This window comes from Perca flavescens, chromosome 5, assembly GCF_004354835.1.
Source record: "Perca flavescens isolate YP-PL-M2 chromosome 5, PFLA_1.0, whole genome shotgun sequence".
In the NCBI taxonomy this organism is placed as follows: domain Eukaryota; kingdom Metazoa; phylum Chordata; class Actinopteri; order Perciformes; family Percidae; genus Perca; species Perca flavescens.
The window spans coordinates 41,097,857-41,109,136 of NC_041335.1; the positions used below are offsets into that span (position 1 = coordinate 41,097,857).

The 11,280-nt window shown below is 44.1% G+C and overlaps 1 pseudogene; it reads right to left on the reverse strand.

The window, feature by feature from the left end:
* Positions 1 to 2,697: 2,697 nt before the first annotated feature.
* On the reverse strand, positions 2,698 to 3,497 carry LOC114556344 (scavenger receptor cysteine-rich type 1 protein M130-like; annotated as a pseudogene).
* Between the last annotated feature and the right edge of the window lie 7,783 nt (positions 3,498 to 11,280).

An 11,280-nucleotide genomic window follows, 5' to 3' on the forward strand; every position in this document is an offset into this window, starting at 1 on the left:
TAACTAGCATGTTAGTGATCAGTAATTACTAATGTTAACTAGCATGTTAGTGATCAGTAATTACTAATGTTAACTAGCATGTTAGTGATCAGTAATTACTAATGTTAACTAGCATGTTAGTGATCAGTAATTACTAATGTTAACTAGCATGTTAGTGATCAGTAATTAGCCTGTGTCTATGTTATCTCCTTACATATACCTACGTTCTCCGTCTCTGTGAGATTGGGAATGATTGAGATTTTCTCTCACAGCTACCAGAAGACTTCACACTTTCAGACACGTTGATCACGTCACATCTACGTTGTCTCTGTCACCGGAAAAGTGACTTCTAATATCCTTCACTGGTCTCGGTCCAGAGACACGGGGTCTGTCGGTCCATTTTATATACTGTCTATGGATAGAACGGCTGGCGAAATTCACAAGTCCATGAAAGGTTAGTATCTCGTGAACACCTTTACAGAATCACACATTAACAAGTGCTATAAGGGACCGTTCGGTATTCAGGGATGGACCACGGAGGAAAATAGGGAGGGTCATGTCTTTTTTTTTTGTTGAGGGAGGGTCATCCAACTTTTTTATTCATGAAAATCCATGTAGCTCTCAGTGTCGGCCCCCGCTACCAGATGGTCTGACCACATACGCGGAGTTTGCAGGGGGGGCAGGAGGAGCACTGTCCCCCTGGTGGCTCAAACGGGTAACTGCATTGTTTAAAAATGAGTGGAATAATTACGTCTGGCATGACCAGATATTGTATAAATATCTTAAATAACACAAAACAACTAAATGGTGGTAGGTAATACATCTGATTTCATATACTACTTTAGTAAAAAAAAAAGTATTTCCTGGCTGACGATTCGAGCAGCAGGACACAAAAAATGAAAGTTACTGTTGCACTAGTCTGGACATGTTGCCGTGCCAACCCTCCAATAAAGGTTTCCTAAATGCCACATTTGATGTCAGCTAAATTGATAGTGGGTTTTGTGTAGATTTGGACTTTTATACGTTTATTCCACTTTGTTTAACTGGCGAAGTGGAGAGGCCTCGTTCAGCTGTTTGGAGCTGGCTGGTGAATGTGACGTGCGTATGTAACAGGTTGTATATTAGCTTCTGTTAAATTGCTGCATAAATGGGGACAGCGCCGTCTGCCGGCGTCACTTTCACATGGCGCCGCGGCGCTAAAAGTAATGAATTATGGGTAATCCACAGCAGAACTCCAATGCCAAAATGTTTTAAAGCCCACAACACATGGTTTTATTTTACTGTGTTTTTGTTGTGATGAAATTTAGAGATAAATGCTATTTGTTTGGCTTCAAGTGAGTCATTAGTTTTAGGATGAATGCTAAATGTAGCTTATTTTACATGGCTTCTAATGCTGTTCCTCTGTCTGACTTACTGTGTGTTGGGTAGGATTGTTTATGTCTGACACACAAACACAGACACACACACAGACACACACACACAGACACACACACACAGACAGACACACACAGACACACACACAGACACAAAGACACACAGTCACACACACAAACACACACACACAGACAGACAGACACACACACACATATACACACAGAGACACACAGACAGACACACACACAGACACACACACAGACACACGCACACAGACACACACACAGATACACATACAGACACAAAGTCACACAGTCACACACACACAGATACACACACACACAGATACACACACAACACACACAGTCAGTCACACACACACACACACACACACACACACACACACACACACACACACACACACACACAGATACACACACACACAGTCACACACACACAAACACACACACACACACACACACACACACACACACAGATACACACACACACAGATACACACACACACAGTCACACACACACAAACACACACACACACACACACACACACACACACACAGATACACACACACACAGTCACACAAACAACCCCCCCCCACTACTATTAACTAATAATAAACTTCCTGTTAGAGGGGGGTCTATGATTTAAAGGGTAAACTTAATGTATAACAACCGATGCCCCCCCACTACTATTAACTAATAATAAACTTCCTGTTAGAGGGGGGGGGGGGTCTATGATTTAAAGGTAAACTTAATGTATAACAACCGTATGCCCCCCACACTACTATTAACTAATAATAAACTTCCTGTTAGAGGGGGGTCTATGATTTAAAGGTAAACTTAATGTATAACAACCGTATGCCCCCCACTACTATTAACTAATAATAAACTTCCTGTTAGAGGGGGTCTATGAATTAAAGGTAAACTTAATGTATAACAACCGTATGCCCCCCCACACTACTATTAACTAATAATAAACTTCCTGTTAGAGGGGGGTCTATGATTTAAAGGTAAACTTAATGTATAACAACCGTATGCCCCCCCCCACTACTATTAACTAATAATAAACTTCCTGTTAGGGGGTCTATGATTTAAAGGTAAACTTAATGTATAACAACCGTATGCCCCCCCACTACTCTGGAAGGATTTACATTCTTCATACTTTCTTTAGGACACAATTATTCATTTAACAGTTTTTATTTATTTTGCTTTTTTTTTTTTTTACGGTGAAATACTTTGTGTCTTTTTATTTTAAGTTTTTGTTCTGTATTTTTGTATGTTGTTCGAAATAAAACCGTTAATTTATTCATTCATTCATTCATTCATTCATTCATTCATGTCTTTGATGGGTTTACCTGAACAGGTGAGTTGAAGGAAGGAGGAAGAGGATGATGATGCAGCACACTCCCTCAGAGTAGATCCAGACTCAACACAGTCAGACCTGATCCTCCACACAGATCTGCGTGAGGACTCTTCTCTCTCTTCTACAGAAACAGCAGAGCCACAGTCTGACTCTCTGCAGGCAGCAGCTGCTCTCTTCAGGCTCCAGTCAGAGTTATAGTAACTCACTGGTCTCCATTCTCCTTGTTTCACCTCCAGTGTTCCTCTACAGCGACTGGCTCCTCCCACCAACCTGACAGCATCAGGCTCTGAACAGAAACCAGAGAGTCATCAGCAAAAGAACAAAGTGAGTTTCATTAGAACAGAAATGAACCAAATCAGAGCTGCAGCTCCTCTCCTACCTGAGCAGGTGAGTCCAACAGCTGTTCCAGGTGAGCAGGTGTTTCTATCTGAGCCTGAGCTGCTACAGTCCAGGAGAGCAGACTCATGGCCTCCACACTGGAACTCTTTGGTCCTCATTGAGGCTCCACTTCTCCATAGAGCGCCCCCTGGAGGACTGAAGGAGCCCCACAGCCAAGCTCCCTACAGACCACCTCTGCATCCTGCTGGTCAAAGTCATTTTCACACACGGAGGACCAGCGCTGGGTAGACTGGTTAGTCTTCACCTCCAGTCTGCCTGAGCACAGACTGGTCCCATTCACCAGCCTGACAGAGTCTGGAGAGATGATAGAAGATACAATAGAGAGAGAGAAAAGACACCAGACATCATGAACAACAGAACTCATCTTTATACCGTGGTCACACCCCCCAGGTAAAGTGTGAAGTGATAACATACAAACTCAATGGAACTACGTAAATAGCGGCGTGTATGTGTGAGTTGAAATATTTGAACTGGAGAAAGAAATGTGTGTGACACTGTGTCTTGAAAGTGTTTAGATCCCCCTGATGTCCTCACGTTGTTGAAGCAGAAATGGAGGAACAGATGATTGTAGCTTTCTGTAGCTCCTCATTATTTACAGACAGCAGATGCAAAAGGAGCTTTCTTTGGGAAGAGTAAAACTACCTATTAAGTTCTGAAATAATGTGTCTGTTGTGTTGATGGAGCAGCTACAATGTTAGCATAGCTCTGATCCATCCAAACCCCATTCAGAAAAACATTGTAAAAGTTGTTTGCTTGTCGTCTTGCAGACAGACCTGATGAAGTATGGATTCATACTTTTTACAAATCTGCATCATTATCTTATTTCAACTCACATTTTATTTGTTTATTACAATTACAAAACAGGGAAATCTGAGCCTCAATTAGCGCTGGAAGTGTCAGTCATCAACTACACCCTGTCCCCTGAAGACTTGTTGGTGATTTATACGGTAGAAAGTGATGCTATACTCCATTACAGTCAGTCTTCAGCTGTAATGATAGACAGGAAGCCTGAAGTGCTGACGCCTGAACAGGATGCTGTGTGTTGATGTCGACACATGTATCAGGTGTGATCTAGCATCTACAGATGATCTGGATCAGACGGGATCTTTAAAAGAATTAAAAAATCAAAGACAGGCAGGCAGGCAGGCAGACAGACAGATGGACAAAGAGAGAGAGAGACAGACAGACAGACAGGTTGAAGCTTCCAGAAACAAGCCCACTTCTCTACACGTCAGGATGTCATTGTCCTGGATAACTTTACAGTTCAGTCCAATGGAAACCACTGACTGTCACTGGGACAGAGGAAGGAGCACACACACGAGTATATAATATAGGGCATCGTGAGCACACTAATGTATTATTCTTCAATTCTGTCTGCAATGTCCCCCTTTGGGACAAATGTGCATCGTCAATTTGTTTCTCTTCAAGTTCTGTTGTTGCTGCTGACAGACTCAGATTATTATTCTAAGTTTCTGTCAACATTATGAAAGGATCCCTACAGAGATAGACCTTTAAAACCTCTTTAAGACCTTTCTGTTAAACCAGAAACAGCTCTGAGGTCGCTAACACTAAACCCACCAGACTCCATTTAGAAAAACAGTACTTTTAGCGTGTATAGAGCCAGACTATTTTCACATGTAAATCAGTAAACTATGTGTTCATTTCAACCAAAACTAGAGTTGTCATGGTTGGAAAAGTGGAAAGACGACCGAAAACGGCTTTTCATAGTTTTATTTTGTTTCTCTCGACTTCAAAAGCAGTGTATTTTACGATGATAAAATTACTCTTTATTTACATGGAGTCTGGTGGGTTTATAGAACGCAATTTTACAGATGTTTTTATGTGTAAAAAAAGGATCATACTCTTTAACATGAATCCTTTCCATTATGTTGTCAGACGTCAGACACACACACACATAAAGAAACACACACAAAGACACGTACACACACATACACACACACACACACACACATAAAGACACTCACACACAAAGACACATACATAACATACATACAGAACACCAGGAAGGACGCCAGTCAAGATAGAAAGGAAGGGATGAGACCGGAGTCAGTGTTGTTTGGATTGGAGCTGGACTGCTGCCAGATTCAGATTTCACCGGTACCGTGAGTACACCAGCGAATGCGCTGTTTTTTCAACCTGGTTACGATCAAACATACAAAAGATACGCTTACGGAAAGAAAGTAACTGAAATGGTCTAAACCGACCCGGAAATATCGCACGGCTGTGCGCATGGAGGAATGACATTAAATGAGTGATTACCGGAAAACTAACGAATAATCGAGAATAGTTATCGGACGGACGTAAAGAACATAAATTGTACAAACGAATAATAAAGGGTGAGAACGAACACTGAGACGATGGCAGCAGGAACGGAATGTGGAGTCACTGAAGCCGGGATCGCTGGAATGGACAACAGAGGAAAGCGTTCAAATCACTCAGCGCAACACGCAGCGGAAACTTTCACACTGCACACGGAAAATGAATGAGATAAAAACATTGATGAAGGAGGGTGCCGATGTTGTCACTGTTAATGAAGGTGCAAAGGAATTTCTAAGATTGCTGGAGGAATTTAAAAGGTGTCATGAATCTATTCAGGAACTGCTGCCTGAGGATGTGAGAATAAATGAAACTCTGAACTGGTATGAGCCGAAAATGGCCGATTATGATGTTTTTATAACCGAGGTGGATCGATGGATAAAATCTCAGTCCGACCCACAGGCTCTTGTGGATGCAGGAGACAGTGTCTCACAGACTAGTTCAAGGGGTTCTAAATGTTCTAAAAGTTCAAAAGGTTCCAAGGGTTCCAAATCCTCATCCATTGTGTCAGTGCGCATGAAGGCGGCTGCAGACAAAGCTGCTCTGCAGGCCAGAGCTGAAGCCCTTAAAAGGAGACATGACAATTGGAAATGGAGAAGTATCAGCTGGAAACCGGAAAGGAAATGGCAGACCTAATGAATGCATCTGGTAAAATAGAAGGAAGCCTAACACACCTGGAGTTTGCACGGATAGGAGCCATACCTAAAACACCATTACAAAAATTGATACACACTCAGTACCCCCCACATACCACCAAAAGGGTCTGAGCATGCACCAAGGACTACAGCAAACCTTCCCCATTTAAAGTTGTTGTATCTGATGGACCACATAGACGAGGCGAATCCACTCCCAGAAGTGAAACGGCTCAAGGCATCGACCTCACAAACATTATGCAAAGACAAACAGACTTGGCGGATCTGCTGGTGATACAGCACAAAGAATCTAAACTCCCAAGGAGGGAGGTGCAGGTGTTCGACGGTGACCCTCTCACTTTCAGATCATTTATGAGGGCTTTTAAGCACAACATCGAGGACAAGACCAACAGTAACGAGGATCGACTATACTTCCTGGAACAGTACACTGTAGGTCAGCCTAAAGAACTGGTCCAAAGCTGCTTTCACATGAACGCTACAACTGGTTACGAGGAAGCAAAGCGCCTACTTACATATCATTTTGGTGACGATTTTAAAGTCACGTCTGCATATGTTGAAAAGGCCTTAAACTGGAATCCAATACGTACAGATGATGGAAAGGCACTACACAGCTACGTCCTCTATCTAAGGGGCTGTGGTAATGCAGTTCAGGAGCTCCCATAGGTGTCAGAACTGGACTCCCCATCTAACATGAAAAGGCTTGTTTCCAAACTCCCGTTTAAACTTCGAGAAAAGTGGCGGTCTGCCGTATGTGATATCACTGAAAGGACACAGCAGAGACCTAAGTTCCACGACCTTGTTCTGTTTATGGAAAAACAGGCCAGGGGGAAGCCCAGAAGAGACTTATCGTATACGGGATCCAGCAGCAAGAAAAGCTTTGTTACGACTATCGTTCCCAACAAAGAAGCCAGCATGAACACCAATACACAGAAAAGAGAATACAGGCCAGAGGGCACCCATACTGCTGTTGACGCTTTTGTCGAGCCCTGCGCTTTCTGCAAAGGAGAGCATGCAATGGAAAAATGCGGGAAAATAACAAAGATTCCCCACAAGGAGAAAGTTGAGCTGCTAAGGAAAAATGGATTCTGCTTCGCCTGCTTGGTCAAAGGTCACATGAGTAAAGAATGCAAGACACGTCTCACGTGTCGTTCCTGTGGGAAGAAGCACCCCACTGACTTGCATATGGAGAACTTCACCCCACGAAGTCCCAGGCCAGCGGCTAAGCAGATTTCGGACACCAGCAACAACTCCATTGCTAAAGTATCAGCAGCAGCACAAATTGCTATGGTGTCATCAGAAGCTGAAGCAGGAAACAGAATTAAGGACTACAAGTTGGCAGTGGTACCCGTAAAGTTGAAGGCACACAAAGGCAGCTGTGTGATAGAAACCAATGCGTTTCTAGACCCTGGAAGCAATGCTACTTTTGTCACAGAGAAGCTGATGGAACAGTTGTCTGTCAGAGGAAAGAAAACAGAGATCCTACTCCGAACAATGGGCCATGAAAAGCCTGTGAAAACCCATGTTATGAGAGGGCTGGAGGTTTGCAGCCTGGATGGCAATGGTTTCATAGAGCTTCCAGAGGTCTTCTCACAAGACGCCATTCCGGTCAGCGAGGAGAACATTCCAACAGAGGAGGACATAAAAGGATGGCCTTACCTAAATGATGTCCACCTAAGACGTATCAAGGCAGAGGTGAGCATATTAATCGGTGCAAATGTCCCAAGGGCTATGGAGCCACTGAAAGTAATCAATAGCCAAGGTGAAGGACCCTATGCAGTCCTAACAAGCCTAGGTTGGACTATAAATGGGCCTCTAAGCAGCACCGCATCTTTGGATGAGCAAGGTCGACCTCGGATTACATCCAATAAGATATCAGTGTTCAGGCTGGAAGAGCTCCTCTTACACCAATACAACCAGGACTTCACAGAGTTGGCATACAATGAAAAACAAGAAAACTCATTTGAAGACAAGAAATTCTTGCATGTAATGAACAGCTCAGTCAAAAGAAAAGAAGGCCACTATGAAATACGACTTCTGTTTCGTCGGGATGACATCAGCCTGCCAAACAACAGGAAGGTGGCGGAACAAAGAGCACTAAGTCTTGCCCGCAGATTCCAGAGAGACGAAGCCTTTCAGAAGGATTATAAAGGTTTCATGGGTGACGTCTTGAGGAAAGGGCATGCAGAAAGAATGCCAGAAGACCAACTGCCCCGGATAGATAGTAGACTGTGGTATATACCTCACCATGGTGTCTATCACAAAAGAAAATAAACAATACGAGTGGTGTTTGATTGTACCTCCTCATTCCAAGGGACTTCCCTGAATTCTGAGCTGCTGCAGGGCCCTGACCTTCACGAACACCTTGTTGGTTGTACTCCTCAGATTCCGACAGGAACCGGTAGCAGTGATGGGGACATCGAAGGAATGTTCCATCAAGTAAGAATTCTGAAAGATGATGTGGACTTCCTCAGATTCCTGTGGTGGCCAGATGTCGACACCAAGCAACCGCTAGCAGAGTACCGGATGACGGTGCATCTTTTTGGAGCAGTCTCATCCCGAGCTGTGCCAATTTTCGCTGAAGCGGACAGCTGATGATAATGAAGGAAAGTATGGCGCTGACGTTCTCATCACCATTTGTCGCAACTTTTACGTGAGACGACTGTCTCAAATCTGTCCCAAATGAGAATCAAGCAATCCATCTGATAAAGGACCTCAGATCAGTGTGCGCCACAAGTGGTTTTAAGCTCACCAAGTGGACCAGTAACAGTCGTGCAGTCCTTGCTTCTGATCCTGCAGATGAGAGAGCAAAAGAGGTCAAAGATCTGGACCTCGATAAAGACAGACTGCCCCTAGAAAGAGCTCTTGGTATGCGATGGGACGTTGAGTCAGACATGTTTTTCTTCTCGATCACCCCAAAACAACCATCAGTCACCCGCAGAAGCATTCTGTCTGTGTTGAATTCAGTCTACGATCCTCTGGGGTTCCTAGCACCAGTCCTGCTGACCGGAAAGGAATACTGCAGGACCTGAACAAGCTACATTGTGGATGGGATGAGCCGATACCGACTGCTTATACAGAAAAATGGAAGGAGTGGCTGAAAGACCTGAACCTGATTTCCAGCCTAAGAATCAGGAGATGCCTTAGGCCACCAGATTTTGAAGTTTCTGGTGCACAGATGCACCACTTCTGCGATGCAAGTGAGCGAGGTTATGGGGCAGTCAGCTATCTGAAACTGACTTGTGACAGTGGACCACCTCACATTGCGTTTGTGATTGGGAAGGCAAGAGTTGCACCTTTAAAAGTGGTGACTATCCCAAGGCTGGAGCTTGCCAGCGCAGTCCTTGCGGCTAGGATTGACAGGATGCTGAAGAGAGAGCTTGAGTTAACCCTCGGTGACTGTCTTTTGGACCGACAGCACTGCCGTCCTAAAATACATCCAAAACGACTCCAGAAGGTTTCATACTTATGTGGCTAATAGAGTGTCCATTATTCGGGATCTGACACACAAAGCCCAATGGCGCCACATAAGGACTGGACTTAACCCCGCAGACAGCGCATCAAGAGGCATGAAAGCAGAGACCTTTCTTCATGAAGGACACTGGCTGGGAGGACCACATTTCCTGATGCAACCTGACACAGACTGGGCAGTGACCCAAGTATCACCCACACTGGCCCACGGTGACCCGGAGGTCAAAAGGGTAGCTGTGGCTTTTCGTACAGGCGTGCTGCAGAATCAAAGTCCTCTGACTCGTTTTATCGAGCACTTCTCATCATGGGATAAGTTGATTCAATCGACAGCATGGCTCTTAAAATTCAAGGAAATACTAAGAAAGTCGAGTTTAAAGAAGACAATTAGTGACTTGGACCCAACTAGGTCACAGCTGTCTGTGAAGGATCTAGCCAAAGCCGAGCATTCGCTCATAACCTATGTCCAACAACAATCCTTTCAGGATGAGATGACCTCTCTACAAAAGGGCCTACCCATTAAGAGACATAGCAGGATCTATAGATTGGATCCCATTCCCCAACATGGAATCCTAAGACTTGGAGGTAGACTAAGTAAGTTGGCAATGCCAGAGGAAACCAAGCATCCAGCCATTCTGCCCAAGGACAATCACCTGTCAACGATACTCCTACGCCACATCCATACCTTGGTGGGCCATTGTGGCAGAAATCAAATGATTGCAAAACTCAGAACAAAATACTGGATCATAAGCGCAAACTCCGCTGCAAGAAATATAACACGGGATTGTGTGCTTTGCAGGAGATGGCATGGCACAGCAATGACACAAAAGATGTCTGACTTACCTCTACGCAGGATAACACCTGATTTGCCACCCTTTACTCGTACCGGACTGGACTACTTTGGTCCCATAGAAGTCAAACGTGCATTGATGAAAGCTCACCACGCAACTCCTGGCCCATGGGCAGAGTCACGGAGATATTCCCCGATAAAAAAGGACATGTACGCCGGGTCAAGATCAGGACACAAAATGGCTCCTTGGAAAGGCCCATCACAAAGATCTGCCTTCTACGAGACATGACCTGATGAAACAAGTCTTACCTGTGCCCTTTTCTTCTATGTTCCTGAAGGGACTTTGGTTGAACCCATTTTCATTTTGTCTCTTTTTCTCTACTCCTTTTTCGCATTTTTCGTTTTCTTCGAGGACCTGCGTTGAACCGATTTTTGAATTTTCTGTGAACTTATTTTGCGAAATGGACTGTTGATACTGAATGGAATATATTAGCTTAGTCTTCATATTATATGGACACATTTTGAATATTGTCACAAAGGACTCTCCAGTGTATGCTTCCTATGAATATAATTGCCCTGTACCGGTCAATTGGGGGCCGGAGTGTTGAAGCCTTTACACTGTTTCATCATTTTCATGTTGTTTATGTTGTTTGCAGTCATGCCGACACCTTTGTATCAAATGATGCAGATCATGCTCGATGCTGATCATGTTTACGTGTTCTTGTTGATGATGATGATGATAGGATGATGACGTCAGGGGGTGTAAACTTGGTATGTAGAGGTCACCTGGGACAGGTGGGGGGTGTGTGTGCTCGGCCAGAGAGAGGAAGGGCAAACTAATTTTTAACCTCGTTCTTGTGAGACAGGCGGTTTTCTTTCTGATTATGATGAGTTTTGTTTAT